General features: G+C 37.7%; 1 long non-coding RNA gene across 1 annotated transcript in view; it reads left to right on the top strand.

Annotated features, from left to right (window-relative positions):
• The window catches only part of LOC120405809, a 93,307-nt gene that overhangs the window by 19,626 nt on the left and 48,070 nt on the right, over window positions 1-25,611 (top strand). The gene's annotated exons all lie outside the window — the stretch shown is intronic.

Here is a 25,611-nt window from a genome sequence, read left to right as displayed (position 1 = left end):
TTTCTTTCAAGTTTTGCCTGACTTGTTTTCAGCAATCCAGCTGGATTGTATAAAAAATCCAGATGAACCGATGGACACCTATTGCTGTATATGTAACCTTTAAATTGGTCTATAGTATCTACAGAGTGTATAATTTAAACTAATATATATAGCAACCAGAACTGCAGGGTGTATTGAAGATGTGAGTGTACCATGGAATTATGATTGTGATATTTTCCCTTTTATTATCTTTTCCTTTCCTACTGGTTAGTAATATTCCAATAGTTTTTCTGTTTTCTCCTGCCTCTGCATATTGAGTGGATCTTTTCATAGAACTATCCATGATATTCCAAAATCTTTCTTGAGTGGTAACAGATAATTTAGACTCCATCATTTTGTATGTGTAGTTAGGATTATTTTTTCCAATTTGTATTATTTTGATTTATCAACATTGAATTTCATCTGCCATTTGGTTTCCTGGTCACCTGGTTTAGTAAGATCACTTTGTAACTCTTTGTAGGCTGCTTTGGACTTAACTATCTTGAATAATTTTATATCCTTTCTAAATTTTGCCACATCACTGTACACCCTCTTTTCCAGATCATTCATGCATATGTTGAAAAGCACAGGTCCCAGTACAGATTCTCAGGGGACATGGCTATTTACCGCTCTTCATTGTGAAAACTAATAATTTATTCCTATTTTTTGTTTCCTGTCTTTTAACCAGTTACTAAGAGAACCTTCCCTCTTATCCTATGACTGCTTACTTTGCTGAAGAGTCTTTGGTGAGGGACCTTGTCAAAGCTTTCTCAAAGTCCAAGTATATTATATCAACTGGATTGCCCTTGTGCACATGCTTGTTACACCCTCAAAGTATTCTAATAGATTGATGAGGCATGATTTCCCTTTACAAAAGCCATGCTGACTCTTCCCTAACATATTGTGTTTATCTATGTGTCTGATAATTCTATTCATTAATATTTGCCTGGTGCTGAAGTTAGGCTTACTAGCTTGTAATTGTCAGGATTGCTTCTAGAGCCTTTATTAAAAATTGATGTTACTTTAGCTGTCCTCCAGTCATCAGTTACAGAGACTGATTTAAGCGAGAGATCAAGTACCACAGTTAGTAGTTCTGCAATTTCATATCTGAGTTCCTTCCGAACTCTTGGGTGAATACCATCTAGTCCTGGTGACTTATTACTGCTTAATTTATCAATTTGTTCCAAAAACCTCCTCTGCTGACACTCAATCTGGAGAGTTCCTCAGGTTTGTCACCTAAAAAGAATAGGTCAGGTGTGACACATCTGAGGAACTGTCCCAGGCGAAGGTGTCAATTTGTGTCTCATCCTCTACAGTGAGGACTGAATCCAAGAAATTCAGTTTCACCTTATATTTTTTTAAGCATATCTAGTGATTGTAGAAGTTTGTCATTAATAAGACACTCTGTGACTCATTCAGGCCTTTGTGCTTCAAACTGATTTTCAGTTTCCTACAGAAATCAAATTTTTAATGTGTAAACAAAAGAGAATTTGAAAAATAGAACACCTTATTTTCAGAAATTAAGACGATAAACTTACTGTGTGGAAGGGGATGTGACTGGCATTTCTTGAGCAGGTAATTCAAACTTCTTAATTTAGTGTCACACCAGATTATAATTCATGAACACTAACTGTGAATTATAGTGACATCCATTAGTGCTGCTATGGTCATTGGTCTGTCAGTTTCTTTCTAGGGCTTTAAAGGTTAGCCATTGAAAATCATTGTAGTTTGACACTTAGCATACCTCATGTCAGCTCATGCTTCTTCTTGCAGTTGCTTGCTTTTTTTGCTATTCAAAATAATCTGTGGCTACTTTCAAAACTGATGTAAAACAAGAGGGGCCAAGTTCATCTGGATTCAGTAGTTACACCAGGGATGAAGTTTGCATAATTTATTAACTAAGTTCAGACATTTTTCAAGATCAAAAATGGGTAGCATTTTATTTTAAAAACACTCATTGATTCATAAAGCCAACAAAATTGCATATGTGCACCATTTAAAAAATTATAATACACATCCATAGAAATAATGCAATAGCTCCACATTTCAGAATACCATAATATTTTTTATTGTTGTTGTTGTTGTTTTATTTATAAGTATCATGTCCAAGATTCATATGAATCCAAAACAGAAATTATGGATTCTCAAATAAGAAATCCACTCTTTACAAATATCCAAATTCAAATTGCACAACAGACTACCTGTTCCATTGTAACTATTATAATTAATTGAGTAAATTGAATGGATTCTAAAAATGATTGACTGATAGCTGCACAGCAGCTAGGAAATCAAAAAAATCTCAAACATTCTGAAACTGCAAAGGGCCAGACCTGCTCACTTGACTCACAGAATTAAATCCCTTGGGTCAACAGGACTACTCTGTGAATCAGGTGAACAGGATTTAACTCAGAGTCAATGCTAAACTTTAAAAGCTCCCTGGGAGCCATTAATCCAACTGTCTAATTCACGCATGTCTTCAAATTTTTCCAAAAATACATTTAGAATACACGACATATTATACAAAATAATGTAACAGTTTCCACATAGTTAAATCAAGCCTCCTAGAGCAAAGGGGATTCCATTTTATTTCTTTTCAAATACAAAATAGAAGTAAATATATAACAAAAACCTGCATTCAAATAATATTTAATGGATTTATTTTTTTCAGAACACACTCATAAAACAAGGAGTTAGTTTTATATGCTTCCCTGAACTGGGCCTACAGAGGTCCAGATTCGATGAGATGATGAATGCTTTTTAAAACTCCTATTAACTTCAGTGGAAATACAGGGAGCTAGATTCATAAAGGACTTAGGCCCCTAAAGTGGCACCACTTAGGCACTGCTGGCATTCATAAAGCCCTCGCTTAGCTGCTGCCTAACCCTGTAGGCATGTAAACTCCCTTGATGCCAACATTTTCACTGTAAAAGTCCCCTAGGCGCCTAAAGTTTGTCCCTATGGGCATGTACAATGCTGCCTCACTCTAGGCGTCTGGATGTCTATCTCACACATAAGCCCCAGTGCAATCCACAAACCAGGGGAAGATAGAGCAGGCAGGATAGGCAGAGGAATGTCTAAACTTGCTTACTGGATTGGGGCTCATTCAAAATCTGGCCACAGGAGGGAGTTGTTGTACTCACCTTATAACTTTGAGCCCAGTGGTTGGCACATTTATCTAGGTTCAATTTCCCCCTTGCCTGAAGAGGAGAGAGAGGATTTAAACAGGGGGTCTTCCACCTCTTAGGAGAGTGGCCTAACCTCTTGGGTATGGAATATTCTGGTGGGGAGGGAGAAAGGTCTCGCCTGTTGAATCAGTTGCACTTTGGATTAAATTCTTAAAATCATTGGGTGAGGGCGAGCAAGCAAGAGAATGACCCTGTAGCCTGATGGGTAGGGCACTTGCTTGGAAGGTGGGAGAAGCAGGGTTTAGTACCCAGGTGCTAATAACTGTTTAATTATTTATACAAAGTGCAAAGTTTCAGCAAGAGTAATTGCGAGGCACTTCCTTCCTCCCCGCTCAGAATAGCCCCGTGGTTAGAGCACTCTTATGGCAGGTGAGAGACTACTGTTAAAATATTTTCTTCCCTTCAAGCAGAGGAGGGAACTGAACCCATGTCTCTCTCAGCGCGGGTGAGTGGGGTAACTACTGGGCTAAAATTATACAGTGGGTGGTGGCGGTTGCTTGTGCCACATCCAAAAGCAGCAAGAAACACCTTAGGCATCTAACTCCAGGATAGGGTTCATAGCTGAAAATCCCAGAGATAGGGGCCTCCCTCATGCCTGGATTTAGGCGCTTAACTGCCCGAGAGGGGCAGGATTTAGGACACACCTCTCTCCTTGGCATCACCCATGGGCTAGTTTAGCAGCTTCTCACTCAGCATTCTGGTTTTTGTGAATCCATGCGTAGGTGCCTGTATTTCTCCAGTCATTGTATAAGGAGCCTCAGTGCCTAACTCAGGCTTTGTGATTCCTGGTAATTTGCTTAGGTGTTCCTAGTGTGGAAATCAATTTTCTATTTTGATATCACTGTAAATTCAGGTTCCTCTTCACAATTCTTTTTCCACTCTTTCTCCTTCATTCAGTCTGCAGCCTTGACTAATTCAAATTTCAATACCACTTTTATCAAATATTTTTTTGTGATGTGCTACTCTATAGTTAATGTAACTACAGTGGTGTTGTCTCCCAGACTTGCAAAAATGTAAATGCCTGTATTGGTTAGATGCCCTGACTTTTTTGCAATAATTTTTTTGTTGAGGTTCACTATTCATTGAATACCTTGGAGGCTCATCATGACTAAAGCTGAACCTATTGGGTGAACGGTAATAAGGAACCATATGAGCACAGCATGCCTTGCTTTCCAGAGTTCATGAAATGGGTGAGCAGTTTGAGGCAGCTCTAAATTTTACATGACCTCAAGGTGTGTGTTGTGTGGTGTTTTTTTTAAAGATTAACCACACTACACAATCAGGCTGAATTTAAATAAGTGTTCTAAACTCATACATTCTCTAGCCTGTGTGTACTTGACACTTTAATGAACCAGAAGAAAATGATCTGAAGCAGATGGTTTGCTTGATAATGTTTTTGTTCTCCTCTCAATCAAAAAAGAAAAATCACCAGCATTAATGAAGCCTCCTCACTGACAGGTCAGAATGTATAGTTTTAATTACAATTATCACATGGAGGAGATGGCTTACTTCAGTTCATTGTGCTGGAAAGGTTCAGATTTGGAAGCATGAATCCAACTGTTTCCCTGAGTCACACCTATTTTAACATCAACATTTTAGTAATCTTAGTAAAGTTTTCCTCCTTCTCTTCCTAATTATCTCCATAAGGTGCAGATTCTCTTACTATTTCCATCTCTGCCTATTTTCACCTTTATTTACAACCTGTTTTTATGACAAACCCAAACTCCTAGGTCTCATTAAAGTTTAAAGCATTACATTCAAGCTAGATCTACAAAATGTGTCTCTATAAATTCCTTCCTATACATTTCAAAAGAAATGAAATTAACCTCACATTTAGATGGCATGAAGTACAGCTCAGTAGGAAGGATAGGGTAAATCAGAGACCTTTTTTGACACAACTGCATAAAAAAATCCATTTTTATGTCAGAAAATCCATTGTGCCCAGGATTATTTGCTATCTGTAGCTGCTTTTTCTTTTAAAAATAACTTATCATTTTGGCTGGTCATACTTAATGAAGCATATGGAAACTTCATTGCAGTCAGCCATGCAGAAAAGCTGTACATTTGTCATTTAACATGGCATTTTGTTTCTACAAACTTACTAACTTGACTTGAGCTCTGGCCCCACAAACTGAAAGAGTGGCTCAAAGGAAGAATTGATGACAAGTCTTGATAATACACGTATTAGTAAGTCAGTTTTAGACTCCCAGAAATATCATATGCCATGGTTAGTGCTTAATTCTCTTTCCATTGCACATCCATTTCAAATACAAGTTAGTATATGTTAAGGAATGATCAAAGCTTTAAAACAATTGTATTCATTCTGTGCCTAGCTTTACTGGGACTACGCCCAGAATAAGTTATAGCTCACTGTGAGTAAGGTATCAGAGTCATGCTGTGAATAGAAACATAAATGCTTCAAGCTAGATTTTTTTTTAAATGGCTAGTGTTTTTGCATGCATCATAATTTGGATTCTGAATAAAACATGCCTTAAATGGATCTAATTTTCAGAAAGTGCTTAGTACCTACTCTCTGAAAATTAGGCCCCTTTGAGGTGTTAGAAGTTGGACACCCAAAATCGCTAGTTATTTTTGAGAAATTTAGTCTTAGTCATTCTTTAACATAGGCTGTTAGCTTATTTGAGAAATCTGATCATCATGAAAACACAGTTAACCAGTACAACCATTTGCTGCAGTAAGGTATGATTAGCTACAAGAAAGGAGTAGAATCGGGCCATTTGCTAATGTCTGTTAAAAAAAAAAGATGTATTATGCAAGATACATCAGTTTTGTGAGATGTCAGAGAAAATGTGCTCTCATTCATTTTACTTTCCTAGTTTTTAAAGATCCAAGCCCCAAATTTCTTTACTCCAGGTTTTGTCAGTTATGTGCCCATATTTTATACTGCACAGAGATCAATAGACAATTTGGAAAGTGTTTTATAATTTATTCATTGGGTATTTCAGGCATACTGAAGGCATAATACACATAAGATCAAAAAAGCCTATATTGGTATTGATCCATATTTTTGTAATGATATCCAGCCTATTAGGAAACCAAGTAGTATAGACTTTGTGAAACCAAGCTCATCACAAAAGACATAGTGCAAAAGGAAATCCTAATGAAGCATAAATTTGAACGTGTTTGGTGTGAACAATTAAGAGGATTTAAGTTTTTAAAATGTACAGACAGCAACTCAAAATACATTTTAAAACCCTGCAGGTCATGAAGGCATTTCTCATTTCGTTCAGAGGCCAGGTTTGTGCAAATGACCTAGTTACTCATCCAAAGTGGTTCTCCTGTAGGATTCCTATAGTATAGTTTAGCTAGTGATCTGGAAAGTATCTTTGTATTTGAAAATGAAATGTCTGGTGATGAAGGCACTGGAGTTGGGCTTAGGTGATCTAAATTTAATTCCTCTGCCTCAGACTTAATTTGTGTCTTTACGCCATGCAATCTATCCTTGTCACAGTGCCCCATCTGCCCCAAAGAACTTTGTCTTGCCTATTACAAATGTTTTCAGGCAGGGACTGTGTCTTATAATGCATATGTACAATGTCTAGCCCAATGGAACCCTGCCCTTTTGGGGGGTCTTTAGGTGTTACTGTAATACTACTAATAATAGGATTGTTTAGTTGCATTTCTCAGTAAAGAAGTATTTCATAGAAAGATTATTTCAGCTACAGGTGAAAAGAACTATGGTCAAATTTTGACTATTATTACAAATAGTTCATTTCTAAAACCGTTGGGGAAATGAGTTCATAAACCTAAACACTCTTCTCCCATTGCATGTCAGCCACAGTAGGGCTCTGCGTGACTTTAAGAATCCAATCTGCCAAAAATAAACAAATAAAAGCCCTTGCTGAATAACACTTTGTGAACTTTTCTTTTTTTCAATTAGTTGCTCTAAGAAGATGGCAGTAAGAACCTTCGCCAGAGCCCTTGGCTATCCTTAACTATAGAAAGTGTCACAATAAAAGAGATTGATATCAAGGTCTTTGGGATACTTTCGCAGTGAGAAGCATCAACAAGTAGCCATTAAATGCATGGTATTTGTCGAAAGCAGTGTTAGGTGAGCCACAGAAAGTCGGTCAAAATAAAAGTACTTTGCATTTTACTGTTGTTAATAGTATAATATACAGGACTGACTTCCAAGCAAGGAACAAGCTTGGTTTGATTCACCCATAAACATACCTGCATGTCTTAAGAATCATTCCTGTCTGTAGATGGAATCAACTCTAGAAAACCAATGCTAATAAGCAGAGTGTTTTATTTACTGCTCAATGGGTTGATGGAAGTAAGGTCTCTGTCTCCAGTGATCTCCCTCTCTGCCTTATCAGGTTTTGCATTTTCCTCTTGAAATTCTCTGTCTATCAAAAAGCAAAACAAAACAATAGTTAAAGCTTAGAAAGATCATCCAGAAATTCAGCCATTTTCTAAACAGCTTTATTATATTTTTTAAAATAAGAAGCAAGACTTGCTGTATGTAACAGCTTTAGGGGAAAATGAATCCTACAGAAGGACTTTTAAAATATTAGGTAATTTTGGTGTTCTGATAGTCTGGCTTTTGAGCGGCATTAATGTATTACTCCAACATTTCAAGGCAAATGTTTTTGATCAATTCCTGTCTTCCCATCCATTACTGACAGTAAGACAGGTTGTAATGTCACCTCAGTGCCTACTATCAATAACAATCTCAGGAATGAATGACAGGAGGGACAGCACACTACCCTATCCCAGGCTAATGGACACACAGATGAGAATATGCCACAGGGAGGAATTGGTTGTGAATCTGAAGATGGAAGGCAGCTTGAGTGAACGTGATCATGAAATGATAGATTCCATGATCCTAAGGAAAAGAAAGAGTCAGTGCAGTAGAATAAGGATAATGGAGGTCAAAAAATCAGTCTTTAGCAACTAAGAAAATGGTATATAAGATCCCATGGGAAGAATATCTAAGGGGAAAAACAATTGAGGAGTGCTTGCAGTTTCTCCAAGAGGCAATATTAAAGGCACCACAGCGAACTATCTCACGCAAAAGAAAGATAGGAAGAATAGTAAGAGTCCAATTAGGCTGCATCGGAAACTCTTAAGTGACCTGAAAATCAAAATGGAATCCTACAAAAATTAGAAACATGGACAAATTACTAAGGATGTGTACAAAAAATAGCATAAGCATGTAAGGACAAAATAAGTTACATTGATCACGGGACATTAAAAAGGAATATAAAGATGTTCTATAAATACACTAGGTGCAAGAAAAAGATGAAGGAAAGCGTAGATCTACTTCTTTGTGAGGAAGATGAACTAATAATGGACACCAAAAGGCCTTAGGGTAGATTGTGGGTGACTAGATCACAAGGATTGAAAAATTAGCTCTTTTTCTCACTCTGAGTATTTGTCACATTCTTCTTCAATAATTATACCTCATGTGGACACAAACTGATGGTATTCTTTTGTGTTTCTTCTGATTTGTGTCTTGGATTTATTTTAGTGACTTCATATGCTGTTCAAACACTCTTCAAGAAAGGAAAGCAACATATACTTTATAAATATGTAGCTCTCCCAGCATTCAGTAATGGGGACCATCTCAGAACTCCCACTTCAGAGGGTCTTGGATTTCTCAGTGGCACTTCTATATTCCACATGATGTTGCTCCTTTTAAAGATATCTCTTCACTTGTTAGAACTTGTCAGCATCCAGAGCCCACTGCCTTGCAGAACTTCCCCTAAAAATTCTGGATGAAATTAGGAACACAAGAATGACCATCAAACCAATGGACCGTCTAGTCCAACAGGCACTGTTGTCAGTGCCTGATGCTTCAGAAGGAATGAACAGAACAGAGCAATTATGGAATGATTCATCCAGTCCCATCTTATGGCAGTTGGAGGTTTAGGGTTACCTGGAGCATGGGGCTGCATCCTTGAACATCTTGACTAATAGCTAGTGATGCACCTACCCTCCATGAATTTATCTGTGGTAAGATTGAGATTAGCTAACATTTGGTGTTTGCTGGTCAAAGTTAGCTAAAATGTGTTAGCTGATCCTGACTGCATTTCCTAGTCTAGCTAACCCTAAATCACAAGCTTATATACATGGCTCCACTTCACCACCTTATTGTCCACAATGGGTTCCATATCTTCTGATCCTCACTCCTTCCCCCAACAGTTTGCCAACAGAAACACAGCTGTGTGACACACAATCTTAACCACACACTCCACCAAATAGTTCTTGTCTTCTGTTGCTGATCACTTTATCATTTATTCATATTTTTTAATTATTTGTATTACCATAGTGCCTAGGTGCCCCAATCTTGGATCAGATCCTCATTGTGCTAGGCATTGTAGAAACCCATAGCAAAAAACTCAAGCAACTTTGTCTAGTTGTCTATAATGACCCTTAAAGACCACTGTAAATGTCTCCACTCCTGTTTTGCTATTTGATTTACATCACTCTAATAACAGAAAAAAGTTTTACTTAATTTTTTTGTTAGGAATTGCATCTGAAGATGTCCTGTTTCTAAATATCAGATGTTATTTTGTGAAGTATTTTTGGCTGATGTATACAGTGTGAACATAACACAGTGATGGAATGTTTAGTGTGAGTCTGACATACTGATGGCATATCTGCATTGAGTGTGTTATAAAACTAAATAATATAGTTTGAGTAGATGGTTATACTTACTGATATGATAGAGCTATTGTATATCTAAACCAGGGAGAGATGCAGATAAACAAAGTGGTGCTGCATCATTTATTGAGTTACTATGAAATATCATATTCAAGCAGTAGTTCAGTATCATCTCAAAGTTGATGTGAAGCAAATTTCCGTGACTAATTTATGTAGTAAGGTTTTTATTTTCATTAGTGTGGCAGTCTATAATCTTCAAATTGTAATGAGAATGGACTCTGTACCACTTCCATCTTTGTTACCAGTATTGGGCCATTCTGGATTTTAGTTGTTCTTTTTCATGAGAACAGATTAATTCTGTGCAATCTTTGCCCTTTGTCATGGGGAAAAAAAGACTTTAGAATGAGGGTGAGGTATTATTTTATCTTCAGCTAGCAATAAGAATGAGCCCTGTCTCTTGGACATAAATGTTGCCATAGTTATCCATGTCTTCGTCGTTTCCAGACTAGACTACTGCAAGGTATTGGGCTTGGGCCTGAAAGTGAAGGCCATGGCATTCTGCTTTTGGGACATGCCAGAGAGAGCACACATCCAGTGAAAATATCCCAACAGTGATCAAGCAAGTATTGCCACTTTAAGGACTCAATACAAAATCCACATCTTCATGCGGGCCACACTCAATAACTGAACCTGAGGGATGGGGGAGGGTTGATCTGCCTAGAAGACTACCACAAGTAATTTTGGAAGAAGTATAGTCTAATGGATAAGGCACTGCACTAGAATCCAGATGATGTAGATTCTTTTCCTGGGTCTGGCCTGCTGTGTGACCTGGTTTAAGGAATTTCTCCTCTCTTATAATTTCCATACTTTTGGCGATCTTGTCCATTTAGGCTGGAAATTCTTTGGGAGGCAGGGACTTCTTTTTTTACAATGTGTGTGTAGAATGTCTACCACAATGTTCAGTCTTGGTTGGAGCCTCTACTGTAATACAAATAATAGTAATAATGGTTGATCCAGCTCAGGATAGCTGTGAAAATCTAATGAGTGGTAAGGAGTATTTACTTTTTTGGGAAGAAAAATGTTATGATCCTTATTTCCTTGGCTATAATACTGAGATTTTACATGGATAGAATAGTTAGAATTGTAGTTAGTGTGTGTGTGTGTGTGTGTGTGTGTGTGCGAGAGAGAGAGAGAAAGCGTGTACACTTTTAAATATTTTCCACTTTGATTGGTTGTCTGTTCTAATTTTCCATTATATGTAGTTGCTGAAATGGATGAAAAACAATGGTCAGCAAATAAATAACTGCACAAATTACAGTTCCCTCAGCTGAAAAGTGTGGATTACCCCAGAGACAAACCAAAAGAAGCAGGCATGTTCCTGCAGGAGATATGAAATCCTGTCTGCCTTTTTAGATTTTCTTCTCTGGGGAGCAAATCCCAGCAGCTGCTTTTAAAAGTTCAGGGTTAAAAGCCTTTTTGTTGCTGGGAATGTACAATGAAGCATATGTAATGCTCCAGTGTGCATATTAAAGCTAAAATAAAGCTTTTTGAAACCTTTGGAAATAGTCAACGAGCGTTGCTTCTCAAACTGAGTGAGTTCAAAATGGTGCCCACGGAGTAACATGTTGGGATCTCAGCATCCTGCTGCAGGATCTTGCTGGGTCCACCAGTCTAGCCTAAAGTGGTAGTACTCTAGAATAATTTACAATTATGCTTGCCAGAGTACATGAAGGATTTGAATTCTGTTCCATCAAGAACAGGAAATGTGAAAAATATCAGTCTGTCCTTGCAACAGTAACAATAGTTAATGATGCAAAACCCAGTCTATTTTCATGACAATGGTAGGGTAACCCTCTATTCCTGAGAGGTATAAAGTATTCCTTTTCAGATACTGAGCTAGTGCAGATTGCAGTGACTGATTGCTTAGCAGTACTCTCTGGGCCTGATATTCTGAAGTGCTGGGCACCTAAAGATTCCATGTAATGCAGGTGAGGTTTTGAATGCTCAACACTCTCTACATATCAGGCCCTATACACTCAGTGATCTGGACTGGCCTCCCTCTCAATTTCTGGTGCACTTTAATGTGTTCATTTTAATCTCTGATGCCCAAATGGTTTGAGATCCAGTTAACCGAGAAACCAACTCCCACCCTGTGTGACATTAATGTAATTGAGGATGCAGTCAGTTAAGGGCCCTCAATTTTGAAATTTGCTTCTTTGCTTTGGGCTGACAGAGCCAGTGGCTACTGGCCTTCATAACCTGCTGCAGACCTATTTGTTTTCCCATGCTTTTGAGGAGAGGGTTTCCTAAGAGGAGGGTAAATGAGGAGTTTCCTATTTTGTGGAATTAGGCTAGGTGAGGAGGGTCCACCATTTATTTAATAAGATATGTAATTGTTGTTACCATATTGTGCCTGGAGCTTTGGATGCGTGCATTTACAAAAAACCAAACACCTTAAGATACAGACACAGAGATCAATACTGTATCTTACTTGTGAAGTACAACGTATTTTGTTTTCTCCTCAGATATTTTACTATCCCTTAGCTATGGGGTAAATGTATGTTGTAATCCTATTTTTATTTTTAATGCTTTCTAATACTTTCTTGTAATAGATTGCACTTGAATCAGTGGAACTACTCATGTAATTAAAGTAAAGCATGCACTTAAGTGCTTTGCTAACTTAGGTCTTAATACCCCAATCCAAAGCCCATTGAAGTTACTTAGGAGTCCTGATACAGTAACAAAGGTTTTGCAAATAAAATCAGGGTTTCATACAGTCCAGCATCCTGCACTCACACGGGACATCTACACAGCCCACGGCAGCGAGTTTCAGAGCCTGGTTAAGCTCACAAGGCTCGTGCTACAGTGCTAAAAATTAATGTGTAGACATAGTGGCTCCCCCTTTACTACTTTCTCGGACACAATCATCTACCCATTCTGAATGCGTTGTGTGGTACTCTGCACAATTATAACTGAGAGAGCATTTGTCTGGCTGGCAAAAGCTTGGTTCTTCAGGAGAGCAGTTTGGCTCTCATAAGTTCAGGTAGCTTTGCACATTTCTAGTAACCCAGGGATGACGTTTGAACATCAAGTCCGACCTGAGTTGAGGGAGAAATACTCTTTAAATTTAATAGATTTATTGCAGAGATGGAAGATGAGTAGAGCTGCCAGCTGAGAGAAATATCTGTGGAACTCTTTCTGGTGTTTAGATGCTAACTTGAACTTGCAGATTGAGAAGAAATAATGAAGTGCCTTGGCAATATACTATTTTGATGTATATCTTCTACTGGAAAGGAGCCAGTGGTATTTACTCTCTTTCTGTTTGTTGTCAGTGTCTTAGCACTCAACATGAACTCTACTCTAGCAAACTGTCAGAATAAGTTATTTCTAGTCTGTAATGAATGCTTCTTTAACATGTTATTGAAAATAACAGGTTTCAAATGTGTGACCGTATGGTATACAATTCATTTTATTCTCCTGTAATGTCCTTAGGAGAAATAAGGGTAGAATGAGAGTGAACAACATACTGTAGCAGAACCTAAACTGGCAAGGCTAAAAATAAAACTTTATACATATATGTGTGTGTACATACATATGTATACACTATATCTCTATAATGTGGGTATATGTATAAAAAACTGGGCATGTTTAGTCTTGAGTCTTCAAATATGTAAAGAGCTGTTATAAAATGGACAATGATCAATTGTTCTCCATGCTCATTCAACAAGTTAGACAAACTCTTGTCAGGGTGGTCTAGATATACTTCATCCTACCTCAGAATGGGAGAATGGACTAGGTGACCTCTTGAGGTGCCTTCCAGCCCTGTATTACTATGATTTTATTATTATCTCTTGGTACAACAATGTTGAGACCACCACTGGGATACTGCATCTGGTTCTGATGTTCGCACTTTATAAAAGATGGTGAAAATTTTGACAGAGTGCACAGAAGAACCACCAGAATGTTTCAAGGAATGGAAAAAATGCTTTTCTGTAGGAAACTGAAAGGCTCACTTCCATAGTCGTATTTATTTTTCACTTTTCCAAGTGGAAGAAGTCCAAACTCCCTCATAGTTAAATTCTGTCACCCTTACTCATGTTGAGATGTACCTTACTCCACAAATAGTCCATGTGAAATAGAGTCTACCCCATACACAGTGCTGTGCTTAAAAGCCACAGTCTTGCCCCATAGGACAACTCTGGCTCTAACCAGTATAGGTATAGTAAACAGAAGTATATGCACATTGTATTCCAAATTAAAGTGTATCAAATACTTCACATATACCTCCCCCCTTTTTTCCCTCCATTCTAAATCACTAAGGCACTCCCCCGCAACCCCTTTTCTGCTATGTGTTTTTCAACAATAAACATAAAGTCCTCATTTATTCTTAACAAGTTAAGATATTTTTGTTTTATCTGTTTTTGGTGATTTCTCTATTAATTAGTCTGTCATTGAGCCAGTCCTTTCTCAGGCAGAATTCCTTCTGACTTCAACAAGAGTTTTGCCTAAATAAGGACTGCAGGATTTAGCCCATTGATTTTATATGCAGACACCAATGTGTTCTTTCTCATTGAGTTTTTCAAGAAGTCATGCTTGGAAAAGAGACACTTTTTTTAGTCAACAGGCTGTGAAAGCCAAAGTATCTTCTAGTTTCTACTAGTTCATTTCTTTAAAAAAAACCCCAAATATTCAGATTCTCCAATTAAATACATTAATAGAATGTTCTTAAACAGAAATTGGAATCTCTGACTGGAGTGTGAAGACCCTTATAAAGCTTAGCATTTCATTTCCAATTATAATACTTGGGAAATAGTGATAGGAAAATGTGCTAGCTTTTACACACCAGAAGGAACAAGTCAAAACTGACTTTCTTACGAGTTTTTTCTTATCATAGCTGTACACAGTGGTACCGTCTGACCTATCATGTTGAAGATGTTCAGGCTATTCAGCTGTTAGAATAAACTCCAGTAGCAAGTATGAAATTAATTTCATATTAAAAATATGTTGATAAAATGTTGGCAGGTAAAAGATGCATGCCTGATGGAAAGAAAATGACTTTGAAAATACCTCCTGAATGTTCACATTTTGAGTTAACAAGTAGTCGTGTGAACTTTCCCCTGTAATCAGGAAACTGCACACCTTGCAAATTGTATTAGGAACTAGATTCCTAGAGCCAAATAAATAACTTACAGAGCATAGGAAGTGGAAATAGGTGGCACTTTTGCAAAGTTTCTTATTTGGGATATAACCATTATTTTAATCAAAATCTACCTTGGATGTACTCATACAGCTCCCATTAAAGTCTGTGTGTCTGAGGGCTGAATAAAGCCCTTAATTTTTAGTATTGTGCATGAAATGAATGTTTGCAATGCTGACATTATGAGTTATGTCAAAGTGAGTAAAATGTTACAACATATACAGTATTTTTTAACCTTTGACTGCTAATCCATTATCTGTCAATATGATTTTATACCATTTATCTCAATAGCACATGCATTTGAGAAATGGAATGAATAGTATGATGCTGTTAGATAGTAAATAATACACTTTACAGTATGGTAACATGTTCAAATGGTGGGAGACCTCCCAATGAAGCACCTCTAGGTCCAAAGAGATATTCTGGATGAGTCAGCAAAAAATCCCCCTGAGGCTACCATTACAGTGCAGCCCTTAGGGCTATCCTCACAGATAATAAAACTTTGGGAACTGGCTATAATGCTGCATCATGGTAAAACTCCTCTGTTCCAGATACAGTGGCCTTACTTCATGGTCCAAAGTGAGAGGATATGGTTAATCACACAGTCAGCATAATGCAGGGGATTATTAAAGTACAGTACTGTACTGACTAAGACAAGATCAGAGTCTAAATGTTTCTGTGGGAGGCTTAGCCTCCCCTGGCCTATTGTACCTGCCACCCAAATCTTTTTAGAGGAAAAATTCTCCTTTCCCCATTGATAAGCCTTCCTAGGTCTAGCTTTTCAAGAAAAAGTGAACTTCCAAATTCAAACGTTAGTATGTAACTTTTGAAATCAAAGTTTAATCAACTCACACAGTTCTGGGAGTCCAGTAAATTAGGTTCTAATTCTCTCCAGCTTTCTAGTCGTTCACTACAAGATGGCAATAGAAGTTAGACTTCTGGAACCCTGGTGAACACCTCTATTTCTAGTGTATCATAATTCAGGAAGTCCTTTACAACTCACTGCAATTTTTGTAGAAAAATTCTACTTTGGCCCTAGATTTGAAGGGGTTATTCCTTTTTTGGTGGATTTCAAATGTGAGCCACAACTGGGCTTATACTATGGTTGGACATTTGGCAAGTGAATTAAATTTGGCTAGCTAGTGTGTGTTACAGAATTCCTGTGAACTAGCAGGTAAAGTTTGCCAAATCATTTAGCAACCTCCTAATCTTCATTGTTTTTTCAAGACACTCCATGGAAATAGGATGTTTGGTGAAGCATTTTTAGATGAGAAGACTATGTCTATGTGTAACCTGAGATGAACATAATTTTTTCTACTTCAAATCAGAGATTAAAAACTATTACTCATGTTTACCAGAAAACAATGCAGTATAAAGCACCACTGTAAATGGTACCTACCCACTTTCTGAGGATGTATTTTTTTCTGGATAGGTGACTAAATTATCATTTATTTTCATTATCGTTATGTTAAAAGCCAAGTAGATATTGTGCTAAATATTCATGACATTTTTTAAAAGTTGCAAGTCAAAATTCAATTGTTTTACACTGGTATATGGAATACTATTTTCACCTGCTACGCCTAATGCCTAGCCAGTTATTTCCCATTTTGTATTTCTTCATTTGAATTTTCCATCTTACCTGGTTGTGTTGCCACATCTTTTATTGAACTTCATCTTGTTGATTTCAGACCAGTTCTCCAATTTGTCAAGGTCATTTTGAATTATAATCCTGTCTTCCAAAGTGCTAGCAACCCCTCACACGTTGGCCTCATTTGAAAATTTTATAATCATACTCTCCACTCCATTGTTCAAGTCATTAATGAAAATATTGAATAGTACCATACCCCGTATAGACTCCTGTGGAACCTCACTAGATATATCCTCCCAATCGTACAACGAACCATTGATAAATACTTTTGAGTACAGTCTTTCAACCAGCCGTGTGTGCACCTTATAGAAAATTAATCTAGACCAGAGTTCCGTAGCTTGCTTATGGGACTGTCATGTGGCACTGTGCCAAAAGTCTTAAACTCAAGATAAATCATGTGTCTACTTCTTCCCCCATGCATTAGGTCAGCAACTCTGTCAAAGAAGGAAATTAGGTTGGTTTGACAAGATTTGTTCTTGACAAATCTATGTTGGCTATTACTTATTACTAGGGCTGTCAAGCCGTTAGAAATTAATCACAATCGCATGATTAAAAAAAATTGTGATAAATCACTCAGTTAATTGTGCTGTTAAACAATAATAGAATAATGCCATTTATTTAAATATTTTTGGATGTTTTCTATCTATTCAAATACTTGCAGAATTCAGACCCCTCTCACAAACCATGAAAATCCACCCAAATTTGAAAACATAAACAGAATGTACTCCAAAGGCACAAAACCCAGAAGTCAATTAAATAGCAAAGTAAAAAAGAACCCCAAATTTATTATTTTTAAAAACATCTCATGGTTTTGGGTGCCTAACTCATCAGTACTGAATGCTTGCATTTGGCAATATTGGAATCAGTTCAGTATGCAGTTTCAGCTTATGCAAATTGGAGTAGGTTCATTTACTTCACCAGAGTTACACTGATTTACAGCAGTAAATGGGCTGGTCCAATCCATGAATATCCATGAAGGTGGCTGAGGTGTTTAATGCCTATTATGCTTTAAGTATCAGAGGTGTAGCTGTGTTAGTCTGGATCTGTAAAAGCAGCAAAGAGTCCTGTGGCACCTTATAGACTAACAGACGTATTGACGCATGAGCTTCCGTGGGTGAATTACTTCGTCGGATGCATGCCTTATTATGCCTTATTAGTTGCCACTAAAAGGGTTGATGGTGATCAGATACCCAACACAATTAATATTGACAATAAGGGGCATGGAATGCAGGCCAACATAGGGAAAAAACAGATTAAAAAATATTTAGATAAATTAGATGTATTCGTCTGATGAAATTCATCCTAGAATACTTAAGGAACTAGCTGAAGCAATCTCAAAACTGTTAGCAATTATCTTTGGGCACTCACAGAGGACTGAAGAGGGCAAACATAGTGCCTATCTTTAAAAGAGAGAACAAAGAGGATCCGTGGAATTATAAACCAATCAGTCTAACTTCGATACCTGGAAAGATACTGGAACTAATTATTAAACAGTCAATTTGTAAGCACATTTAGGAAAACTGGGTGATAAGTAGAGCTGTTGATTAATCACAGTTAACTCACATGATTAACTCAAAAATTAATCACAATTAAAGAAATAATCCTGATTAATCACAGTTTTAATTGTACTATAAACAATAGAATACCAATTAATATTTATTCAATCTTTTTGGAAGTTTTTCAAAACTTTTTCAAATATATTGATTTCAGTTACAACACAGAATATAAAGTATACAGTGCTCATTTTATATTATTTTATTATAGATATTTGCACTGTAAATATGATAAAAATAATTAGTATTTTTCATTTCACCTTGTACAAGTACTATTGTGTGATTTCTTTACTGTGAAAATGCAATTTACAAATATAGATTATTTTTGTGACATAATTGAATTAAAAAACAAAACAATGCAAAACTTTGGACCCTATAAGTCCACTCAGTCCTTCTTGTTCAGCCAATCGCTAAGAGAAACAAGTTTATTTACATTTATGGGAGATAATGCTGCCCACTTCTTAATTACAGTGTCACCTGAAAGTGAAAACAGCCGTTCGCATGGCACTTTTGTAGCTGCCATTGCAAGGTTTTTATTTCCAGATATGCTATGTATGCCCCTTCATGTTTTGGCCACCATTGCCGAGCACATGCTTCCATGCTGATGATGCTCTTTAAAAAAAGTGTTAAGTAAATTTGTGACTGAACTCCTTGTGGGGAGAATTGTATGTCTCCTGCTCTGTTTTACCCACATTCTGCCATATATTTCATATGTTATAGCAGTCTTAGATGATGACACAGCACATGTTGTTTTAAGAATACTTTCACTGCAGATTTGACAAAATGCAAAGAAGGTACCAATGTGAGATTTCTAAAGATAGCTACAGCACTCAAACCAAAAGAACTGGAAGTGCCTTCCAAAATCTGAGAGTTATGAGGTGTGGAGCATGCTTTCAGAAGTCTTAAAAGAGCAACACTCTGGTGCAGAAACTACAGAACCTGGACCACCTAAAAAGAAAATCAACCTTCTGCTGGTGGCATCTGACTCAGATGATGAAAATGAGTATGCGTCTGTCCACAATGCTTTGGATCGTTATCGAGCAGAACCCATCGTCAGCATGGATGCATGTCCTTTCGAATGGTGGTTGAAGCATGAAGGGACATATGAATCTTTACCATATTTGTCACGTAAATATCTTGCAACACTGGCTACCACAATGTCATGTGAATGCCTGTTCTCACTTTCAGGTGACATTGTAAACAAGCAGTAGGCAGCATGATCCTGGGGATGGTTTTGTTCAACATCTTCATTAATGATCTGGATGATGGGGTGGATTACACCCTCAGCAATCTTGCAGATAACACTAAGATGGGGAGAGAGGTAGATATGCTGGAGGATAGGGATAGGGTCCAGAGTGACCTAGACAAACTGGAGGATTGAGCCAAAAGAAATCTGATGAGGTTCAACAAGGACAAATGCAGAGTCCTGCACTTAGGATGGAAGAATCCCATACACTGCTACAGGCTGGGGATTGACTGGTTAAGCAGCAGTTCTGCAGAAAAAGATCTGAGGATTACAGGGGACGAGAAGCTGGATATGAGTCAACAGTGTGCACTTGTTGCCAAGAAGGCTAATGGCACACTGAGCTGAATTGCCAACATTGCCAGCAGGTCTAGGGAAGTGATTATTCCCCTCTATTTGGCACTGGTGAGGCCACATCTGGAGTACTGCATCCAGTTTTTTGCCCCCCACTACAGAAAATAAGTGGACAAATTGGAAAGAGTCCAGCAGAGGGCAACAAAAATGATTACGGAGCTGGGTTGCATGACTTATGAGGAGAGGCTGAGGGGCCCAGGGAACTGGGCTTATTTAGTCTGCAGAAGAGAATAGTGAGGGGGGATTTGATAGCAGCCTTCAACTATCTGAAGGAGTGGTCCAAAGAGGATGGAGCTAGACTGTTCTCAGTGGTGGCAGATGACAAAAAGAAGGAACAATGGTCTCAAATTGCAGTGGGGAAGATTTAGGTTAGCTATTAGGAAAAACTATCTCACTAGGAGGGCGGTGAAGAACTGGAGGGGGTTACCTAGGGAGGGGGTGGAATCTCCATCCTTAAAGGTTTTTAAGGCCCGGCTTGACAAAGCCCTGGCTGGGATGATTTAGTTGGGGTTGTTCCTGCTTTGAGGAGGGGGGTTGGACTAGATGACCTACTGAGGTCTCTTCCAACTCTAATCTTGCATGATTATATTATCTCCTGAAAATGTAAACAAACTTGTTTGAGCGATTGTGCTGAACAAGAAGTAGGACTGAGTGGTCTTGTAGGCGCTAAAGTTTTACATTGTTTTATTTCTGAATGCAGTTATTTTTGTACATAATTCTACATTTCGACAGGTTCAGTGGGGACAGGTGAACAAAACCCAGAGGTAAGTGGGGAATATGGAGACCTGGGAGATGGATCGGAAATAGGAAGGAGTGTGGGCTATAATGGCAGAGAGAAAGGAGGGTCAGGGCAAAACTGAGAGGCAAGATCAAATCAGTATCTTAGATGCCTATATACAAATGCGAGTAGTATGGGTAATAAGCAGGAAGAACTGAAAGTGCTAATAAATAAATACAGCTATGACATTGTTGTCATCACTGAAACTTGATGGTATAATACACATGATTGGAATGTTGGTGTGGATGGGTACAGCTTGCTCAGGAAGGATAGACAGGGGAAAAAGGGAGGAGGTGTTGCCTTATATATTAAAAATGTACACACTTGGACTGAGGTGGAGATGGACATAGGAAACGGAAGTGTTGAGAGTCTCTGGGTTAGGCTAAAAGGGGTAAAAAACAAGGGTGATGTCATGCTAGGAGTCTACTTCAGGCCACCTAACCAGGTGGAAGAGGTGGATGAAGCTTTTTTTAAATAACTAACAAAATCATCCAAAGTCCAAGATTTGGTGGTGATGGGGGACTTCAATTATCCAGATATATGTTGAGAAAATAACACCGCGGGGCACAGACCATCCAATAAGTTCTTGGACTGCATTGCAGACAACTTTTTATTTCATAAGGTTGAAAAAGCTACTGTGGGGAAGCTGTTCTAGACTTGATTTTAACAAATAGGGAGGAACTCGTTGAGAATTTGAAAGTAGAAGGCAGCTTGGGAGAAAGTGATCATGAAATCATAGAGTTCACAATTCTAAGGAAGGGTAGAAGGAAGTACAGCAAAATAGAGACAATGGATTTCAAGAAGGTTCATTTTGGTAAGCTCAGAGAGCTGATAGGTAAGGTCCCATGGGAATCAATATTGAGGGGAAAAACAACTGAGGAGAGTTGGCAGTTTTTCAAAGGGACACTATTAAGGGCCCAAAAGCAAGCTATTCCACTGGGTAGGAAAGATAGAAAATGTGGCAAAAGACCACCTTGGCTTAACCACGAGATCTTGCATGATCTAAAAAATAAAAAGGAGTCATAAAAATGGAAACTAGGATAGATTACAAAGGATGAATATAGGGAGACAACACAGGAATGCAGGGGCAAGATTAGAAAGGCAAAGGCACAAAATGAGCTCAAACTAGCTACAGGAATAAAGGAAAACAAGAAGACTTTTTATCAATACATTAGAAGCAAGAGGAAGACCAAGGACAAGGTAGGCCCACTGCTCAGTGAGAAGGGAGAAACAGTAACAGGAAATTTGGAAATGGCAGAAATGCTTAATGACTTCTTTGTTTCGGTCTTCATTGTGAAGTCTGAAGGAATGCCTAACACAGTGAATGCTAATGGGAAGGGAGTAGGTTTAGAAGATAAAATAAAAAAAGAACAAGTTAAAAATCACTTAGAAAAGTTAGATGCCTGCAAGTCATCAGGACCTGATTAAATGCATCTTACAATACTCAAGGAGCTAATAGAGGATGTATCTGAGCCTCTAGCTATTATCTTTGGAAAATCATGGGAGACGGGAGAGATTCCAGAAGACTGGAAAAGGGCAAATATGGTGCCCATCTATAAAAAGGGAAATAAAAACAACCCAGGAAACTACAGACCAGTTAGTTTAACTTCTGTGCCAGGGAAGATAATGGAGCAAGTCATTAAGGAAATCATCTGCAAACACTTGGAAGGTGGTAAGGTGACAAGGAATAGCCAGCATGGATTTGTAAAGAACAAATCATGTCAAACCAATCTGATAGCTTTCTTTCATAGGACAATGAGTCTTGTGGATAAGGGAGAAGTGGAGGATGTGGTATACCTAGACTTTAGTAAGGCATTTGATATGGTCTTATATGATATTCTTATCACTAAACTAGGCAAATACAACTTAGATGGGGCTACTATAAGGTGGGTGCATAACTGGCTGGATAACCGTACTCAGAGAGTAGTTATTAATGGTTCCCAATCCTGCTGGAAATATATAACAAGTGGGGTTCCACAGGGGTCTGTTTTGGGACTGGATCTGTTCAATATCTTCATCAACGACTTAGATATTGGCATAGAAAGTACACTTATTAAGTTTGCAGATGATACCAAACTGGGAGGGATTGCAACTGCTTTGGAGGATAGGGTCATAATTCAAAATAATCTGGACAAATTGGAGAAATGGACTGAGGTAAACAGGATGAAGTTTAACAAAGACAAATGCAAAGTGCTCCACTTAGGAAGGAACAATCAGTTTCACACATACAGAATGGGAAGAGACTGTCTAGGAAGGAGTACATCAGAAAGGAATATAGGGGTTATAGTGGACCACAAGCTAAATATGAGTCAACAATGTGATGCTGTTGCAAAAAAAGCAAACATAATTTTGGGATGCATTAACAGGTGTATTGTGAGCAAGACACGAGAAGTCATTCTTCCTCTCTACTCTGCGCTGGTTAGGCCTCAACTGGAATATTGTGTCCAGTTCTGGGCACCACATTTCAAGAAAGATGTGGAGAAATTAGAGAGGGTCCAGAAAAGAGCAACAAGAATGTTTAAAGGTCTAGAAAACATGACCTATGAAGGAAGGCTGAAATAATTGGGTTTGTTTAGTTTGGAAAAGAGAAGAGTGAGAGGGGACATGATAGCAGTTTTCAGGTATCTAAAAGAGTGTCATCAGGAGGAGGGAGAAAACTTGTTCACCTTAGCCTCTAAGGATAGAACAAGAAGCAATGGCCTTAAACTGAAGCAAGGGAGGTTTAGGTTGGACATTAGGAAAAAGTTCCTAGCTGTCAGGGTGGTTAAACACTGGAATAAATTGCCTAGGGAGATTGTGGAATCTCCATCTCTGGAGATATTTAAGAGTAGGTTAGATAAATGTCTATCCGGGATGGTCTAGACAGTATTTGGTCCTGCCATGAGGGCAGGGGACAGGACTTGATGACCTCTCAAGGTCCCTTCCAGTTCTAGAGTCTATGAATCTATGTATCTATGAATTTGTAAGTTCAACTTTCATGATAAAGCTTTTGCACTACAGTACTTGTATTAGGTGAACTGAAAAATACTATTTCTTTGTTTTTTACCGTGCAAATATCTCTAATCAAAACTAAATATAGAGTGATCACTATACACTGCAAGATGTTTTTTGAATAAAGGGAACAACTAATTAAATTGTATTGGGTTGGCCTGGGTGGGTTGCTTATCATAATTAATCTAGATCTCTGTGTGTTTCTGGATGCACAAAGTGAAGGCTATGTTTGGGACTGAAGTGAGAACGTTAGCTAGTTCTCCAAGTTAAGATGTTCAAACAAGAGAATGCATAGAAGCACAAGGGTTAGAGTAGCTGAAGGTAACACATTGTTTTAAAGCTGTTGATGGTTGATGAAATGCAAAGCAGTTTGCTGGAAGATTTGGGTCAGGCTAAGAACTGGGGAAATAATGGAAACAATGAATTTTTGGTGAACATTTTGTGAACTCACTCTTGAATTAGCTTATTTTCATGCCCTTTGTTATTCCCTTTCCCACAAATGTTCATCAGAACTGGTTTTTGCTCACATGAATGTTTGAGGAGGAGCTTTAATTTGTGTAAGTTCTGGAGTTTGGGTTCAGATGGGAATCCAAACTTAAGAATCAAGCTCAGTCAAATTTCTTGATGAGAATCCAAATAATTTTGATCTATAAATCAAACTGGATACTTTGCAGAATAAGGCTATTGGAGAAGGGCTTCATGACTTCCTGGTTTCATTCTCACCTAAAATATCAGGAAAACATACTTTTCAATGCATTATGATTTTTCTAGTGCTAGTTGAAACTGGGTAGTGCAGATGGCATTAAAAATTAAAAACAAAGTAAAAGCAGCCAACCAAAACCAAAAAGAATCCCCAAGGTTTCCTTTTTTAATCTTAAAAAAGATGTTTAGTTCAATTCCTGCCCACTTTGTTTCAGAATCATTCAGATGAGTTTTATAAAAGGAAGGGAAAACATTGCTAAATTGCTTTGAGAAAGGTTAACAATTGAACATGGATAAACTATAGATTCCTTCACCACAAATATATATGACATGTTGAGAAATGTTTTAATGAACTAACAAAGGTCTACTAGTGAGTGGGTCAAAGGTAAACATACAGCAGCGTAGTCCACTTTGAAATGATAGCGGGATTCTTTTCTTTTTATATATACAAAAACCAGTTCAGATGAACATTTGTGGGAAAAGGAAGAAGAATTCAAATCACAGTGTTGTATGTCTTTGTATATTATGAACAATGCAACACTGGCATTGTTCATAATATACACCCTAAATTCCAGGTTTGGCATCTGGCATTATATGAGGTATAATTGGATTTAATATAAGCAATTAAAATTGAAATTTGTGCTGCTGAAGCACTTCAGTGCAGCTTTTGCTTGGAAGGTAGTGTTGAGCAGTTTGTTTTGTACCTGGAAAATCTGGCATGACAAGGCTTCATAATAGAGCCAATTATCATGTGTGCTGTTACACATAGCCTTGCAGACCCCAATTTAAACAGAAACTAGTGACAATTCCTTCTGAGAAAATCTCCATAAAACTTAGAAGCCATATGTGAAGACCTGCATGCTTACCGAGGATAAAACAAGAAATAGGAACTTCTTGTTAAATAAACATATGCTTTGAGGCTGCAGTGATTTACTTTCAAACTAAAGATAATAGCACATATTAATGCCACCTTCCAAAACTGCTTTCCATCTGTCATTAATATTTAGCAGCATTTGTTAAATCTGTTGTATTTTATTTTTTAAAAGAAGAAAAAAGTACCTACCAGAAGGCTGTTTTGAAATGAATGCATTCTACTTTCAGTGCAATAGAGAAGAATATATTTGGTCTCTCTCTGCATGAAATAATAGTTTTCTACAGCATTGGTGTAATAAGTTGCTTGATCATCTTTCCTTTTCATGGCCATCCTGCTATATATATATATATATATATATATATATATATATGTACAGCTTCAAAACTAAAGCACATTTCTGAACATGTTAATCAAGTACCACACCTTGTTTTCATGTAT

This window comes from Mauremys reevesii, linkage group 5 (genome assembly GCF_016161935.1).
Source record: "Mauremys reevesii isolate NIE-2019 linkage group 5, ASM1616193v1, whole genome shotgun sequence".
Taxonomy (NCBI): Eukaryota; Metazoa; Chordata; order Testudines; family Geoemydidae; genus Mauremys; species Mauremys reevesii.
Note: the sequence above shows the minus strand (reverse complement) of the source record. Positions and strands in the feature narration are given on the sequence as shown.